Raw genomic sequence first — 19,367 nt, 5'->3', positions numbered from 1 at the left:
GTTAAATGTTTGATTCAACTTCTTTTAAAAAACGATCCTAGCTACTCTCAAAGATCTCTGAGTGATAGAGACAGACAGAGAGAATGGGAGATAGAGAGAGATGGAGAAAGTGAGATAGAGAGAAGATCTTTTGCTGATTATCCACTTTCTCATATATATTTCCTTCTTTTTATCACTCGTTCTTTATCAATCGTCTTTCTGTGTGAACGACAGAGGGAGAAATGTCACTTTGCCAGCTTCAGGATCTCTCGCTTTCATCTTTTACCAGATCAGTAGAGGAAGAGAGACGGGGTGTTTAAAGTCTGTGTGTGTGTGTACGCATGTGCATGTGTGTGTGTGTGTGTGTTTGCATGCGAGATGCGGCGTTAAAGGCCTTAACGTATCCCTATCCCGGCTCGATCATTTTGAAACGCAGAACTAGATAGAATGACAGTCTGAGTCAGAAAGTGTGTGTGTGTGTCACAATCCAAATGGAATGAAATCTACCTGGCATGCCGTATATATCAAAGACTTAAATCTGAAATATGAAGGGGGAGATGGAGAGGAAACCGAGGAAAGGGGCAGTGAGTGTTTTCTTTTTCTTATTTGAAAGGGGGAGAGATGGATTGAAGAAATGTAATCCTCCCCTCCTCACCTTTTAAAAGGTGTGGGATAAAGCAGGAAGAAGAAGCAGGAAGAAGAAGCAGGAAGAAGAAGCAGGAAGAAGAAGCAGGAAGTCATCCTTTCTTTTATCATCCCTCATTTCCAAGTTTCTATCCTCCTGGTTCCGTTTCCCGCTGTTTTCTTTCGGCGTTCCCGGCGTTCCGACTCAGGTGGGATTATTGTCTGAGACAAAGTCTTGAATATTTTTCATCTATATAGGAGCCCTGTCATGTGTGTGTGTGCGTGTGTGTGTTTTCAATCTAACTACGAGCCCTGTCACTGGCCTGGATTTAGTGTGAAACCTGAAAGAGAGGGATGACTCGGGTCTATCCACAGCTCAAGACATAACCCCTTGCCATTTAATAGAAAATTGGTATGTGAATGACATATGGTGGTATTGGTATGAATGACATATGGTGGTATCGGTATGAATGACATATGGTGGTAATGGTATGAATGACATATGGTGGTATCGGTATGAATGACATATGGTGGTATCGGTATGAATGACATATGGTGGTAATGGTATGAATGACATATGGTGGTATCGGTATGAATGACATATGGTGGTATTGGTATGAATGACATATGGTGGTATCGGTATGAATGACAAATGGTGGTATTGGTAAGAATGACATATGGTGGTAATGGTATGAATGACATGGTGGTAATGGTGTGAATGACATATGGTGGTATTGGTGTGAATGACATATGGTGGTATTGGTGTGAATGACATATGGTGGTAATGGTATGTGAATTACATATGAACGATGAGCCTGTAGAAAAACAGTTATATCAAGGCTGCTTTATACACACACACATACACACACACACACACACACACACACACACGCATACGTGTTTATAGACAATATCAGGACTTATGACAAAAATGTGACATATTGGGACATGCCTTTCCCAAGGTCCAAGAGACCTGGGAATCAGAATAGTTTGGTCCCATGATTCTAGGAATACATCCATCTGTTGAGATTTTGTCTAGGGCTATATTTTGTTCAGACCTGATTTAAATAGTATATATGAGGACTTTTTCAGGTTCATGTGACATATAAGGCCCATAGTAACAGCAGCCCATAGATACACACTGATTTTCAGGTTTATGTGACTTATGAAGAACCTGTAAATAGGGTCTGTATTTGAACGTGGTTCCGGTTACATGTTGAAATGTCTGCATAAGAATCATAGGTGTACAATACTTAACTAAAGCTTAAAAAAAATTATTATAATAATCATGCTCACCAGATAGGTAACCTTCAACAGAAATGCCTATCCATGTTCACATAGCTCATAAATATAATATATTCTCAGTCTACTGTTTAAGTCGTATTATTGTTATTTATAACAATACATTTGCAGTCAATATTCATGTAAAAAAGAGGGAACACTTTATGCCTTACTTTTATTGAGTGCCAGCGAAAATATGCAAATTAACAAATCAATTGAACACCCAGAATAGACCACCTACACTTTGCCTCCTTCCCTGCTATGCACAAGGCAGTAGAAATGGCATGTTTGAAATGAATGAGAAACTCTCTATTAAAGCATCCAGCTTCTATGAAACATGACAGTGTACATTCAGCTAACCTGTCTAAATAACATAGGGATTTACATCATAGTTACATAGTGCAAGTTACCATACACAAGGCCTGTTACAAGCACCCATTGAAATGGTAATAGTTTAACAGTAATTTAAACACCTTGCCACATTCAACAACTTGTGGTTAAGAACAAAGTGCTTCTGAAAACTTAGGAACAATAACAATCCCTTTAAGTACTGTTTATCTCTTTTCCCTGTCAATGAGAGCAGAGTATTAACCTATATCATCAACTGTTATCCCAAAAAAATTTGACCATAAGTAGCAAACATATGCTCATTAATAGCCCTCAATTATACATAAACATACAAACATGTGGGATCTACAGTCGAGCCTATGTGGCATGTTTGTACAAGAACCAACAATATAAATCATTTAAGGGAAATAAAATAATATGAACATGAAACCCACAGATATTAACACTATCTGAGGAGAAGCTGATTGAAATTGGAATTGAATGGTACCTGAGCTACAGTTGGCATGCTCTAGTTCTATCTATTCATCTTCCTTTTTAATGCTACATTTCTGTTGTGGATGTAGTATTTGATAGCAACCCAGTCTCTGTCTTTCAGAGCTACTGGCTCTGCTTGGAGGCAGGAGTCACAGTCCTTTTTACCTGGTATTCTGCAGCTTGTTATGAAATTAAGCAAATGCCGCTCAACAGCTTTCACTTCATCACCTGTCCACTTGCTTCTCACCTTCACAGCTTTCATAAATGGAAACAAAATACAACTGATTAACAATAGCCTGCTAAATACAAATGAATATATACAAATTATTTTTTTTTATCAATAATTAAAAATCTTACTAACCTTGCTTTCCTTTGGAGCACTTTGAGGATGCTTGGGATGTGACTATTTTACCATGTCTTGTTTTTTCTTTACGTTATCCAAGGTGGTTGACTCAGGAGTGCCCTTCATGTTGTCCAGGGTGGTTGACTCAGAACCCTCCATGTTGTCCAGGGTGGTTGACTCAGAAGTGCCCTCCATGTTGTCCAGGGTGGTTGACTCAGAAGTGCCCTCCATGTTGTCCAGGGTGGTTGACTCTGGTGTTTGCCTCAGAAGTGTCTGGTCCCTAGAAGTCTCTGTTGTTGAGCCTTTGCAAAGTAATAATGAATGTGATTATGTTCTATGAGCTTCATGACAATACGTTTGCTTGCTTGTATTATTCACTGTAAACAACCTCAATGTCAGGCAATATGCAATTCTACATTAGATATTAACTGATATTTGAGATATAAACATAAACTGATTGCAAATCCATAAATGTGGAATTACTTATCACCACCAATGTGATTGTTTAAAAACAGATAGAGGATCATTTCGATAATCCCCACAGAAATGTGCATTTATGTGACATAACTTAAAGATATTACCACATATATACAAGTCAGGATACCTTTGCATTGATGTAGGTCAGCAATGGTTTCTTCACTGGAATCATCATCACTCATTTCTACTTCATCTGGTTGGGTAAAAAACATTTACGGCCAATTATTTAAATTAAGGACTAACAACACTTATAATAGTTATATTTGAAGTGGCTAAAAACTATATTTCAAACAAAATTTTACCTTCAGGATTGACCTCAATGTCATCCAGCCCTTTCCCCTGCAGGTAAGGCAGTCTTCCTTTTTCGATTGCTATCAACAGTTTGCTGACTTTTGCGAGCTGCAGGGTACTCTCTGGAAGCCGATAGAATTCTCTATGGACACGGATGTCATGTCCTAGAAAGGTGGCAAGTTGATCCATTTCATTTTCTTTGAGGTTTAGTAGTGTGGACAAAGTGGCGACTTGTTTCCGCAATCTTGTTGAGGTGAGTGCCTCTGGGTTCTTTGCACCACATTGTTTGAATACTTGCGAAAGCAGTCAGAGCCTCTGTAATGGGAAAGGACACCTGGCCGTGTAAACATGTACACATTTTCTTTGTGGACTTGACACTCTTTTCTGCTTATCATGAGGAGGTCCATAGCAGCGATCATGTCAGGGGTTAGAAGCACTGGAACCTTTCTTGACCTTTTACCTCGAATCTCAACTCTCTCAAAGTGCTCTGCAAGCTTCCTCTCGAAGTCAGTAAGGCCCCTCACAATGTCTGGATTCAGCTCCGTAAGATCCCTGGATGTGAAAGACTGAAGCTCCATTTTTGAAACTTCCCCTTCCCTCCTTCTGTTAAATAGTACTACCTGCGTCAAAGTCACTTTAGCAAGATTTCCAAAGCTTTTGCTGTTGGGTTCTTCCTCAAGGTCCTTCATACACTTAGCACGCTCAGTAGCAAGAAACGTGTGCAGCACCGACACATCCTCTGTAAAGGGTCAAACCTGTGGTTTATTCCATTTGGCCTGTTGAAGTGGACCCAATGCGGCAGCTGAAATGGACTCTGTCCACTTTTTCTGATGTAAAGTGGCAAATTGCTTTGCAGACTCTGCAACAGCAGGGCGATTTGCAGTGATGGCATTGCATTGAATAATGCCTGCAACTTTGGCTAAACTGTGTCCCAATTTCAAAGCCAATGATGGGATTTTATACGAGTTGCTTTCGACATCATAACCAGCAACAGATCTTACTGCCTGTATCACATGGGGAAAGTTACAGGGCATAACAAGGACTTCGGTGCTCTTCAAAGGTGTTATAGCCCTTGCCGTTATCAATAGTCTTGCCATCGCTCTCATTTTTGGCGTATGTAGTCATTCCTTCTCTCATATGGTTTCCTGGAATTCAACAGTGACTCGCCGATACAAAGGAATTCAGTTTCACTCCTTACAACCGAGGAAACGTCATCCTGGTTCATTTCACAAGCAATCTTCCAAACAGTTTCCTTAACTGAGTCAGGTCTTGGTAAGTGCAGTTGAATCCATTTTCGCCCAACTTGAGGCTCTCCCTCAACAGACTTCTTCGGGCAGTTTCTCACATGTCTCCATAGGGAATTTCTTGCATACAGTCCTTCGCAAAATTTGCAGTCACGGTAGTCATCAGATGGTTTTGCATTACTAGGTCTTTTACAGGCAACCATCTCTCCAGTGCCACAGCTTGCCACTTCAGTATTATGTTCAAAGTTTCATCTCTTCTTAAGAGAGCGTAACAACTCTCTTCTTTTGCGGGATCCTTTATTAAAACTGAAAGCCATTGCAACATCAGGCTTTTCACTGTGGATGGATTCGAGGTGTCTTGCCAATTTATAAATGGCCTTTTTACAATAAAGACAAAATTGCTTCTTGTTGTACCTGCTTCCTTTTGCTGTTATTGACAAAGGTGTGACATTTATGGAGCTTTTCTGGTGTGATGTGTTCTCTGATGAATTGGCACTGCAGCTTATTACTGAAGTACAAGGATTGCTGCGCATCTTTGAATAACTTAATGTTCTTGGCTTCTCTGAACTGGTGGTACTATCCCCACTGTGTGCTGTAACATTCCCTAATGGTTTGTTCTCTGACAATTTGTGGTGGAGATTCTTTTCTGTGGTTTTATATTCCTTACTACAAGAACTTGTAGTACTTATAATAGAAGCATCCGAGGAATTGCCGCATGAGTCTGGAAGATAGTCTGCAGCATCCGAAGATTCATCAAGGTCTGAAAAAAAAGAAAAAAAAGCATCTAATTCTGTCAATAACTTTATACATGTATTAATACCTAGGGTATCATACTCCCTACAGTACCATCACATTGTGCATAACACCTACATACTCACAGAAAAATGTATTCTAGTAAACTGATTGAAAGACCTCTGTCTCTCAGCTATCTCTTTCTCATAACGATCCTCACAATGATCATGACGGCGCCTCAGATTTTGCAGATGGCGGCTTTTTCTAAGCTGTACAAATTTCTACAATGTTTCCTCACATCAAAAATACCACAATGTGTTAACAAAGAACATGAACTATTTTATCTAATGACAAGAATGCAGCTTTCTTACCTGCTTTGCAGTAGGACACTGGAAGGGTACAATTCCACTGGACTTGCTTGCCTTGAATGAAATTATGAAGAATAAATATTTGTTTTTAATAACACAGTACCGTAACAGTAAATTAGGATATTATACATTATACTGTATGTGAAAATAATTTGGGTTAAGAAATTGACAATACTGTTTTATAGATGACCTATAAATGAAAAAATGAATATGTGGATCTGGGGTTTTCAAGCAAGACTCTATAGAAATGGTTAAAACTGTACAATATCTGCTAACCAACAATATGAGGACCGTGTACACACACCTCTACTCTGGTTGGGTCATACCAACGACTTGCTTGAACAGACTTCATAGATGACGACTGAACACATCTAGAGTCAAGGTTCCTGACTTTGAGTTATTCTTTTGATGTCAAAGAAAGCTCACAACCTTAAAAGTAATGTAAATGGGTCAACTGCAATATAAATTAAATCACGCAAATTGATAAGAAATATGTTAAATGGGCAAAAACATTGCCCCAAAAATACAAAAACATAGGCATTAGAGAGAATAAAGATTAATTTAATGTTTTGAGGGGCGGTTAGTTCTGACAAATGGTCGGGCTAATTTTGTTTACGCTATGATATCGAAACAAGTGATGGGAATTTTGATTTTGTGAACATTTTACACAAAAGGTTGGTTGTAATACAGTAAAAAGCCATTTAATTCATATATTGGAATGAACTGAGACAACAATTTAATTTAAATAGAAAAGATCTACAATAAATGTGTAATAACCTGTTGGAAGGATGAAGTGGATCTCTGTCTCACTTCTGGGTCTGCTGAAGGTTGAGCTGGGATCTTTTCACTTGGTGTCTGCAACGAAATACAACAATAACATGTCAGAAATATAGTGTTTTATAATATAGATCATATCTATTTAGTAAACTAATCATCATACTCAGTTCAGTCACAATATATTCCTAGCACCTGTCTATCATAATCCCCTTTGGGGTGAGACTCATTGCTGAGGTCAAGGGCTGCATTGACCACAGATGTTAGGAAAGATAATTCATATTTGGATCTGGGCTTTTATGCAAGACTCTATAGAAATGGTTAAAACTGTACAATATCTGCTAACCAACAATATGAGGACCGTGTAACACACACACACTCTACTCTGGTTGGGTCATACCATATCGGGACGTAATCTGAAACACATTTACGTCTTGAACATCCTAATTACCAAATGAGGACTTGACGACTGAACACATCTGGAGTCAAGGTTCCTGACTTTGAGTTATCCTTTTGTTGTCAAAGAAAGCTCACAACCTTAAAAGTAATGTAAATGGATCAACTGCCATATAAATTAAATCACGCAAATTGACAAGAAATATGTTAAATGGGCAAAAACATTGCCCCAAAAATACAAAAACATAGGCATTAGAGAGAATAAAGATTAATGTTATGTTTTGAGGGGCGGTTAGTTCTGTCAAATGGTCGGGCTAATTTTGTTTACGCTATGATATCGAAACAAGTTATGGGAATGTTGATTTTGTGAACATTTTACACAAAAGGTTGGTTGTAATACAGTAAAAAGCCATTTAATTTATATATTGGAATGAACTGAGACAACAATTTAATTTAAATTGAAAAGATCTACAATAAATGTGTAATAACCTGTTGGAAGGATGAAGTGGATCTCTGTCTCACTTCTGGGTCTGCTGAAGGTTGAGCTGGGATCTTGTCACTTGGTGTCTGCAACGAAATACAACAATAACATGTCAGAAATATTTTGTTTTATAATATAGATCATATCTATTTAGTAAACTAATGATCATACTCAGTTCAGTCACAATATATTCCTACCACCTGTCTATCATAATCGCCTTTGGGGTGAGACTCATTGCTGAGGTCAAGGGCTGCATTGACCACAGATGTTAGGAAAGATAATTCATACGTGGATCTGGGCTTTTTATGCAAGACACTATAGAAATGGTTAAAACTGTACAATATCTGCTAACCAACAATATGAGGACCGTGTAACACACACACTCTACTCTGGTTGGGTCATACCATATCGGGACGTCATCTGAAACACATTTACGTCTAGAACAGCATTAGTACCAAATGAGGACTTGACGACTGAACACATCTAGAGTCAAGGTTCCTGACTTTGAGTTATCCTTTTGTTGTCAAAGAAAGCTCACAACCTTAAAAGTAATGTAAATGGATCAACTGCCATATAAATTAAATCACGCAAATTGATAAGAAATATGTTAAATGGGCAAAAACATTGCCCCATAAATACAAAAACATAGGCATTAGAGAGAATAAAGAATAATTTTATGTTTTGAGGGGCGGTTAGTTCTGTCAAATGGTTGGGCTAATTTTGTTTACGCTATGATATCGAAACAAGTTATGGGAATGTTGATTTTGTGAACATTTTACACAAAAGGTTGGTTGTAATACAGTAAAAAGCCATTTAATTCATATTTTGGAATGAACTGAGACAACAATTTAATTTAAACAGAAAAGATCTACAATAAATGTGTAATAACCTGTTGGAAGGATGAAGTGGATCTCTGTCTCACTTCTGGGTCTGCTGAAGGTTGAGCTGGGATCTTGTCACTTGGTGTCTGCAACGAAATACAACAATAACATGTCAGAAATATAGTGTTTTATAATATAGATCATATCTATTTCGTAAACTAATGATCATACTCAGTTCAGTCACAATATATTCCTACCACCTGTCTATCATAATCGCCTTTGGGGTGAGACTCATTGCTGAGCTCAAGGGCTGCATTGACCACAGATGTTAGGAAAGATAATTCATATGTGGATCTGGGCTTTTTATGCAAGACTCTATAGAAATGGTTAAAACTGTACAATATCTGCTAACCAACAATATGAGGACCGTGTAACACACACACTCTACTCTGGTTGGGTCATACCATATCGGGACGTCATCTGAAACACATTTACGTCTTGAACAGCCTTAGTACCAAATGAGGACTTGACGACTGAACACATCTATAGTCAAGGTTCCTGACTTTGAGTTATCCTTTTGTTGTCAAAGAAAGCTCACAACCTTAAAAGTAATGTAAATGGATCAACTGCCATATAAATTAAATCAGGCAAATTGATAAGAAATATGTTAAATGGGCAAAAACATTGCCCCAAAAATACAAAAACATAGGCATTAGAGAGAATAAAGATTAATGTTATGTTTTGAGGGGCGGTTAGTTCTGTCAAATGGTCGGGCTAATTTTGTTTACGCTATGATATCGAAACAAGTTATGGGAATGTTGATTTTGTGAACATTTTACACAAAAGGTTGGTTGTAATATAGTAAAAAGCCATTTAATTCATATTTTGGAATGAACTGAGACAACAATTTAATTTAAATAGAAAAGATCTACAATAAATGTGTAATAACCTGTTGGAAGGATGAAGTGGATCTCTGTCTCACTTCTGGGTCTGCTGAAGGTTGAGCTGGGATCTTGTCACTTGGTGTCTGCAACGAAATACAACAATAACATGTCAGAAATATTGTGTTTTATAATATAGATCATATCTATTTCGTAAACTAATGATCATACTCAGTTCAGTCACAATATATTCCTACCACCTGTCTATCATTATCCCCTTTGGGGTGAGACTCATTGCTGAGGTCAAGGGCTGCATTGACCACAGATGTTAGGAAAGATAATTCATATGTGGATCTGGGCTTTTTATGCAAGACTCTATAGAAATGGTTAAAACTGTACAATATCTGCTAACCAACAATATGAGGACCGTGTAACACACACACTCTACTCTGGTTGGGTCATACCATATCGGGACGTCATCTGAAACACATTTACGTCTTGAACAGCCTTAGTACCAAATGAGGACTTGACGACTGAACACATCTAGAGTCAAGGTTCCTGACTTTGAGTTATCCTTTTGTTGTCAAAGAAAGCTCACAACCTTAAAAGTAATGTAAATGGATCAACTGCCATATAAATTAAATCACGCAAATTGATAAGAAATATGTTAAATGGGCAAAAACATTGCCCCAAAAATACAAAAACATAGGCATTAGAGAGAATAAAGATTAATTTTATGTTTTGAGGGGCGGTTAGTTCTGTCAAATGGTTGGGCTAATTTTGTTTACGCTATGATATCGAAACAAGTAATGGGAATGTTGATTTTGTGAACATTTTACACAAAAGGTTGGTTGTAATACAGTAAAAAGCCATTTAATTCATATTTTGGAATGAACTGAGACAACAATTTAATTTAAATAGAAAAGATCTACAATAAATGTGTAATAACCTGTTGGAAGGATGAAGTGGATCTCTGTCTCACTTCTGGGTCTGCTGAAGGTTGAGCTGGGATCTTGTCACTTGGTGTCTGCAACGAAATACAACAATAACATGTCAGAAATATTGTGTTTTATAATATAGATCATATCTATTTCGTAAACTAATGATCATACTCAGTTCAGTCACAATATATTCCTACCACCTGTCTATCATAATCCCCTTTGGGGTGAGACTCATTGCTGAGGTCAAGGGCTGCATTGACCACAGATGTTAGGAAAGATAATTCATATATGGATCTGGGCTTTTTATGCAAGACTCTATAAAAATGGTTAAAACTGTACAATATCTGCTAACCAACAATATGAGGACCGTGTAACACACACACTCTACTCTGGTTGGGTCATACCATATCGGGACGTCATCTGAAACACATTTACGTCTTGAACAGCCTTATTACCAAATGAGGACTTGACGACTGAACACATCTATAGTCAAGGTTCCTGACTTTGAGTTATCCTATTGTTGTCAAAGAAAGCTCACAACCTTAAAAGTAATGTAAATGGATCAACTGCCATATAAATTAAATCACGCAAATTGATAAGAAATATGTTAAATGGGCAAAAACATTGCCCCAAAAATACAAAAACATAGGCATTAGAGAGAATAAAGATTAATTTTATGTTTTGAGGGGCGGTTAGTTCTGTCAAATGGTCGGGCTAATTTTGTTTACGCTATGATATCGAAACAAGTTATGGGAATGTTGATATTGTGAACATTTTACACAAAAGGTTGGTTGTAATACAGTAAAAAGCCATTTAATTCATATTTTGGAATGAACTGAGACAACAATTTAATTTAAATAGAAAAGATCTACAATAAATGTGTAATAACCTGTTGGAAGGATGAAGTGGATCTCTGTCTCACTTCTGGGTCTGCTGAAGGTTGAGCTGGGATCTTGTCACTTGGTGTCTGCAACGAAATACAACAATAACATGTCAGAAATATTGTGTTTTATAATATAGATCATATCTATTTCAGTAAACTAATGATCATACTCAGTTCAGTCACAATATATTCCTACCACCTGTCTATCATAATCGCCTTTGGGGTGAGACTCATTGCTGAGGTCAAGGGCTGCATTGACCACAGATGTTAGGAAAGATAATTCATATGTGGATCTGGGCTTTTTATGCAAGACTCTATAGAAATGGTTAAAACTGTACAATATCTGCTAACCAACAATATGAGGACCGTGTAACACACACACTCTACTCTGGTTGGGTCATACCATATCGGGACGTCATCTGAAACACATTTACGTCTTGAACAGCCTAATTACCAAATGAGGACTTGACGACTGAACACATCTGGAGTCAAGGTTCCTGACTTTGAGTTATCCTTTTGTTGTCAAAGAAAGCTCACAACCTTAAAAGTAATGTAAATGGATCAACTGCCATATAAATTAAATCACGCAAATTGATAAGAAATATGTTAAATGGGCAAAAACATTGCCCCAAAAATACAAAAACATAGGCATTAGAGAGAATAAAGATTAATTTTATGTTTTGAGGGGCGGTTAGTTCTGTCAAATGGTCGGGCTAATTTTGTTTACGCTATGATATCGAAACAAGTTATGGGAATGTTGATTTTGTGAACATTTTACACAAAAGGTTGGTTGTAATACAGTAAAAAGCCATTTAATTCATATTTTGGAATGAACTGAGACAACAATTTAATTTAAATAGAAAAGATCTACAATAAATGTGTAATAACCTGTTGGAAGGATGAAGTGGATCTCTGTCTCACTTCTGGGTCTGCTGAAGGTTGAGCTGGGATCTTGTCACTTGGTGTCTGCAACGAAATACAACAATAACATGTCAGAAATATTGTGTTTTATAATATAGATCATATCTATTTCAGTAAACTAATGATCATACTCAGTTCAGTCACAATATATTCCTACCACCTGTCTATCATAATCGCCTTTGGGGTGAGACTCATTGCTGAGGTCAAGGGCTGCATTGACCACAGATGTTAGGAAAGATAATTCATATGTGGATCTGGGCTTTTTATGCAAGACTCTATAAAAATGGTTAAAACTGTACAATATCTGCTAACCAACAATATGAGGACCGTGTAACACACACACTCTACTCTGGTTGGGTCATACCATATCGGGACGTAATCTGAAACACATTTACGTCTTGAACAGCCTAATTACCAAATGAGGACTTGACGACTGAACACATCTGGAGTCAAGGTTCCTGACTTTGAGTTATCCTTTTGTTGTCAAAGAAAGCTCACCACCTTAAAAGCAATGTAAATGGATCAACTGCCATATAAATTAAATCACGCAAATTGATAAGAAATATGTTAAATGGGCAAAAACATTGCCCCAAAAATACAAAAACATAGGCATTAGAGAGAATAAAGATTAATTTTATGTTTTGAGGGGCGGTTAGTTCTGTCAAATGGTCGGGCTAATTTTGTTTACGCTATGATATCGAAAGAAGTTATGGGAATTTTGATATTGTGAACATTTTACACAAAAGGTTGGTTGTAATACAGTAAAAAGCCATTTAATTCATATTTTGGAATGAACTGAGACAACAATTTAATTTAAATAGAAAAGATCTACAATAAATGTGTAATAACCTGTTGGAAGGATGAAGTGGATCTCTGTCTCACTTCTGGGTCTGCTGAAGGTTGAGCTGGGATCTTGTCACTTGGTGTCTGCAACGAAATACAACAATAACATGTCAGAAATATTGTGTTTTATAATATAGATCATATCTATTTAGTAAACTAATGATCATACTCAGTTCAGTCACAATATATTCCTACCACCTGTCTATCATAATCGCCTTTGGGGTGAGACTCATTGCTGAGGTCAAGGGCTGCATTGACCACAGATGTTAGGAAAGATAATTCATATGTGGATCTGGGCTTTTTATGCAAGACTCTATAGAAATGGTTAAAATTGTACAATATCTGCTAACCAACAATATGAGGACCGTGTAACACACACACTCTACTCTGGTTGGGTCATACCATATCGGGACGTCATCTGAAACACATTTACGTCTTGAACAGCCTAATTACCAAATGAGGACTTGACGACTGAACACATCTAGAGTCAAGGTTCCTGACTTTGAGTTATCCTTTTGTTGTCAAAGAAAGCTCACAACCTTAAAAGTAATGTAAATGGATCAACTGCCATATAAATTAAATCACGCAAATTGATAAGAAATATGTTAAATGGGCAAAAACATTGCCCCAAAAATACAAAAACATAGGCATTAGAGAGAATAAAGATTAATTTTATGTTTTGAGGGGCGGTTAGTTCTGTCAAATGTTTGGGCTAATTTTGTTTACGCTATTATATCGAAACAAGTTATGGGAATGTTGATTTTGTGAACATTTTACACAAAAGGTTGGTTGTAATACAGTAAAAAGCCATTTAATTCATATTTTGGAATGAACTGAGACAACAATTTAATTTAAATAGAAAAGATCTACAATAAATATGTAATAACCTGTTGGAAGGATGAAGTGGATCTCTGTCTCACTTCTGGGTCTGCTGAAGGTTGAGCTGGGATCTTGTCACTTGGTGTCTGCAACGAAATACAACAATAACATGTCAGAAATATTGTGTTTTATAATATAGATCATATCTATTTAGTAAACTAATGATCATACTCAGTTCAGTCACAATATATTCCTACCACCTGTCAATCATAATCGCCTTTGGGGTGAGACTCATTGCTGAGGTCAAGGGCTGCATTGACCACAGATGTTAGGAAAGATAATTCATATGTGGATCTGGGCTTTTTATGCAAGACTCTATAGAAATGGTTAAAACTGTACAATATCTGCTAACCAACAATATGAGGACCGTGTAACACACACACTCTACTCTGGTTGGGTCATACCATATCGGGACGTAATCTGAAACACATTTACGTCTTGAACAGCCTAATTACCAAATGAGGACTTGACGACTGAACACATCTGGAGTCAAGGTTCCTGACTTTGAGTTATCCTTTTGTTGTCAAAGAAAGCTCACCACCTTAAAAGCAATGTAAATGGATCAACTGCCATATAAATTAAATCACGCAAATTGATAAGAAATATGTTAAATGGGCAAAAACATTGCCCCAAAAATACAAAAACATAGGCATTAGAGAGAATAAAGATTAATTTTATGTTTTGAGGGGCGGTTAGTTCTGTCAAATGGTCGGGCTAATTTTGTTTATGCTTTGATATTGAAAGAAGTTATGGGAATTTTGATATTGTGAACATTTTACCAAAAGGTTGGTTGTAATACAGTAAAAAGCCATTTAATTCATATTTTGGAATGAACTGAGACAACAATTTAATTTAAATAGAAAAGATCTACAATAAATGTGTAATAACCTGTTGGAAGGATGAAGTGGATCTCTGTCTCACTTCTGGGTCTGCTGAAGCTTGAGCTGGGATCTTGTCACTTGGTGTCTGCAACGAAACACAACAATAAATATTCTGTATTATACTCTATTTAATCAGTGTATACAGTTGAAGTCGGAAGTTTACATACACTTAGGTTGGAATCATTAAAACTCGTTTTTCAACCACTCCACAAATTTCTTGTTAACAAACTATCGTTTTGGCAAGTTGGTTAGGACATCTACTTTGTGCATGATACAAGTAATTTTTCCAACAATTGTTTACAGACAGATTTTTTCACTTATAATTCACTGTATCACAATTCCAGTGGGTCAGAAGTTTACATACACTAAGTTGACTGTGCCTTTAAACAGCTTGGAAAATTCCAGAAAATGATGTCATGGCTTTAGAAGCTTCTGATAGGTTAATTGACATCATTTGAGTCAATTGGAGGTGTACCTGTGGATTTATTTCAAGGCCTACCTTCAAACTCAGTGCCTCTTTGCTTGACATCATGGGAAAATCAAAAGAAATCAGCCAAGACCTCCGAAAAAAATTTGTACACCTCCACAAGTCTGGTTCATCCTTGGGAGCAATTTCCAAACGCCTGAAGGTACCACGTTCATCTGTACAAACAATAGTACGCAAGTATAAACACCATGGGACCACGAAGCCGTCATACCGCTCAGGAAGGAGACGCGTTCTGTCTCCTAGAGATGCATGTACTTTGGTGCGAAAGGTGCAAATCAATCCCAGAACAACAGCAAAGGACCTTGTGATGATGCTGGAGGAAACAGGTACAAAAGTATCTATATCCACAGTAAAACAAGTCCTATATCGACATAACCTGAAAGGCCGCTCAGCAAGGAAGAAGCCACTGCTTCAAAACCGCCATAAAAAAGCCAGACTGTGGTTTGCAACTGCACATGGGGACAAAGATCGTACTTTTTGGAGAAATGTCCTCTGGTCTGATGAAACAAAAATAGAACTGTTTGGCCTTAATGACCATCAATATGTTTGGAGGAAAAAGGGGGTAGGCTTGCAAGCCGAAGGACACCATCCCAACCGTGAAGCACGGGGGTGGCAGCATCATGCTGTGGGGGTGTTTTGCTGCAGGAGGGACTGGTGCGCTTAAAAAAATAGATGGCATCATGAGGAAGGAAAATTATGTGGATATATTGAAGCAACATCTCAAGACATCAGTCAGGAAGTTAAAGCTTGGTCGCAAATGGGTCTTCCAAATGGACAATGACCCCAAGCATACTTCCAAAGTTGTGGCAAAATGGCTTAAGGACAACAAAGTCAAGGTTTTGGAGTGGCCATCAAAAAGCCCTGACCTCAATCCTATAGAAAATGTGTGGGCAGAACTGAAAAAGCGTGTGCGAGCAAGGAGGCCTACAAACCTGACTCAGTTACACCAGCTCTGTCAGGAGGAATCGGCCAAAATTCACCCAACTTATTGTGGGAAGCTTGTGGAAGGCTACCCGAAACGTTTGACCCAAGTTAAACAATTTAAAGGCAATGCTACCAAATACTAATTGAGTGTATGTAAACTTCTGACCCACTGGGAATGTGATGAAAGAAATAAAAGCTGAAATAAATAATTCTCTCTACTATTATTCTGACATTTCACATTCTTAAAATAAAGTGGTGATCCTAACTGACCTAAAACAGGGAATTTTTACTTGGATTAAATGTCAGGAATTGTGAAAAACTGAGTTTAAATGTATTTGGCTAAGGTGTATGTAAACTTCCGACTTCAACTGTATATATATATATAAAGCGGTGACAACATACATGTAAGAAGGGACATGTATTTATATATTTTATAATTCTTTGACAGATCCTATACATTATAATATATCAAAGCAGATTTACTTACCAGAGCACGCCATGGCCACTGAGATTATCCATAATCATAGGTTATTTCACTCTCTGCTTGGATGTTTTCAATAGCAAACAAGCAAAGATGAGGTTTACATTGGACTATCATCTTTTTCATTTTGCAATTTGGGGACCTGTGGGCATCATTTACCAGCCTCCCCAGTGAACCATCTTCGCAGGATGCATCTATGCTAAAATTGAAGAGGGAAACAGATTTACGTTTTCTCCACAAAACATATAAACATATAGAGATTAACTGATGTCTTATAGGGTTTTACTTACCACCATGAGCCATTGTTCCATTCAAAATCAAACAAGAAAGCATTTTGCTTTTCCGTATACTTCCCCTGCCTCTTGTCCCATTCATATTGCGATATAAACTCCCCACGGTACTCGAGGACAAAGGATCCCTTTTTCAATTGGTGCTGAGGCAAATACACCACGTCCTGATGTAACAAAGTTAAGAACTTAGTATCAAGTAATACAGTTCAAATTAGGTTAATGAATTGCAGTTGATCAGACCCATTTAGCCTGCTTATCAATGTGTATGATTTAATATTTAGGGGAAAGATCCATTGCAGGGGTGCAAACTGGTAAGGACCCAAAAAGGTGACATCATTCAAAATAAATTTGGTCTGAAAACTATGAAATCACGAGGAGACGTATTTTATGTTGGATTTAATGACAGATCTACAGCTAAAAACGGAAACGCCGAAACAATGGCGTTAAAGCGGGGCAAAAAGAGATGTGATCCCCGGTCAGGTTCCAGCAGTTATCACCACTAGACCTGCAGTGACTTGCACCGCTGAGTCTGCCTTTGACTCCTCGCTTTAGACCGCTTTATTGCAGACTTTCTATTTAAGGACATCAGCGTACACAAAAAATCCCAAATCACAACAGGCAGGGATTACGCACACACCCACTCACGTTGTGAACATGACTCTGTCGGTAGGCCTACTCGGCGGTGCATTTTCGCTGTTCTGTTAACTTGAATGGTGCCGTATTTGTTCTACGCGCTGATACGCATCATTCACATATATTGTAAATTTTTATCACCCAAATGCTTCTACATTCCGTTTATCGTTGGGGTTGTTATGATCAAATGTTAAAAACATTTTGAAACCATACCGGCTTTCACACATAGCGCGAACGGTCTGCCGACTGGCCAAGGAAATTACCACCAATATCACACATTCTAATAGAAGTTGGGAGGTGTAGTTCATAAATCTTGAATATTTTTCCCCATCCCCCAACTGCTTGCAAAAGAATCACAACATAACTTCTGAAATTGGATGTTAAAGCCGTATGTGTCTAATGCAGCGGTACGCAGTGATTTTTTCACTTGTGTAAGACTTGAATGTGTTTCAAATGACATCCCAATATGGTATGACCCAATAAGTGTAGCTTGTGTGTATAACATACCTTTATAGTCATTGATCCATTTGACTTTATACAAGGCTTGTCACTTCCAGAAATAATAAAATGAATAGCCTCAGCCTCAGGACTAAGTCTGGCTCTTCGTTTTGACATGCTCTTCAATTGCCCATGTGCTCCTCAACTAGAAAACATCTACATTGGATGACAAAAAGTCAGCGAGACAAATACAGAAAAGACTAATACTTGATTTGAATCGAATAAGGATATATCAAATGGTATTAGTCTGCCTTTAGTCATATCGTGCTCATGTTCTTACTAATGCAGCATCCGGTTAGCTTATTAGGCTAACCGATCAGTGCAAACCTTATGCAACTGCAATCACAATAGCAATCTTTTCACAGTAAGCACAGTAAGCAATCTTAACACCTTCAAAGATAAATACTGTTATAAAAGTATAGTACTGTAAACTCTACAAATAACATTATCTGAACTGAACAACCAATATCATCACTTTGGCTTTAAATGGAAAAACATGATAGTGCTAAGTAACATTTGTGGTCAAGAACACTTAAATGTAAGAACAGCTTAGATAATAACTATCTCTTTAGTTGTAAATGAAGAAAAATAAATGTATTACCTTCATTTCTCTTGCACTTCTTCCAGTTCTGAATTTTCCATGTGGCAAAAGTCCTTTTCATTCCTTTCAGCTAATTTGCTAACATTAGCTTATCTGGCTAATTGATGCTAAATTACGTTTTTTATTTGAGGGATTTAGGAGGATTTTATGATAATAAATAAATAATATGCCATTTAGCAGACGCTTTTATCCAAAGCTTAGTTATAGTTGACTATGATGACATGTATTATGTGTATTCAAGTAAATCTATCTTGAATAGTTGGAAAGTGTGCTCAAACAAAATCAGGAAATGTCATGTAACTAAAGTGTGTCACGTGACTAAAGTGTGTCACGTGACTAAAGTGTGTTTAAAGTGTGTTAATGTTCCAAAACTGACCACTAGGTGGCGTATTCACAGGTGAGCAAAAAGCGTAAACACACACACACACTTCAAATCATGAGATTGTGACATTTAAAGACTTTTCAGATTTTTGGTTTAGGGGCATTCTATGGTCGTCTAGAACACTGTAGTGAGCTCGGAAAAATGAGGACTCCAAAAATGTCCTCATATTTCCGAGCGTCCTGACATTGAAGGTGAGTTGTCATAAAATT

At 37.5% G+C, this 19,367-nt stretch overlaps 3 long non-coding RNA genes across 3 annotated transcripts; all 3 read right to left on the bottom strand.

Moving 5' to 3' along the window:
- Positions 1 to 2,040: 2,040 nt before the first annotated feature.
- LOC123486132 lies at positions 2,041 to 3,127 on the bottom strand. Its single transcript, XR_006659260.1, has 2 exons — positions 3,068 to 3,127; positions 2,041 to 2,961 (listed from the first exon to the last, which is right to left on the bottom strand). It is a non-coding gene; the product is annotated as an uncharacterized LOC123486132 (long non-coding RNA).
- A 1,801-nt stretch (positions 3,128 to 4,928) lies between these two features.
- Positions 4,929 to 10,495, bottom strand: LOC123486133. Its single transcript, XR_006659261.1, has 3 exons — positions 10,464 to 10,495; positions 6,165 to 6,215; positions 4,929 to 5,821 (listed from the first exon to the last, which is right to left on the bottom strand). It is a non-coding gene; the product is annotated as an uncharacterized LOC123486133 (long non-coding RNA).
- Positions 10,496 to 14,907: 4,412 nt separating this feature from the next.
- On the bottom strand, positions 14,908 to 17,171 carry LOC121533231. The gene is made up of 3 exons (XR_005994427.2): positions 17,045 to 17,171; positions 16,761 to 16,953; positions 14,908 to 14,947 (listed from the first exon to the last, which is right to left on the bottom strand). It is a non-coding gene; the product is annotated as an uncharacterized LOC121533231 (long non-coding RNA).
- Between the last annotated feature and the right edge of the window lie 2,196 nt (positions 17,172 to 19,367).

Source organism: Coregonus clupeaformis, unplaced genomic scaffold (genome assembly GCF_020615455.1).
Source record: "Coregonus clupeaformis isolate EN_2021a unplaced genomic scaffold, ASM2061545v1 scaf1020, whole genome shotgun sequence".
Lineage (NCBI taxonomy): Eukaryota > Metazoa > Chordata > Actinopteri > Salmoniformes > Salmonidae > Coregonus > Coregonus clupeaformis.
This window is presented reverse-complemented; position numbering and strand designations above follow the sequence as displayed.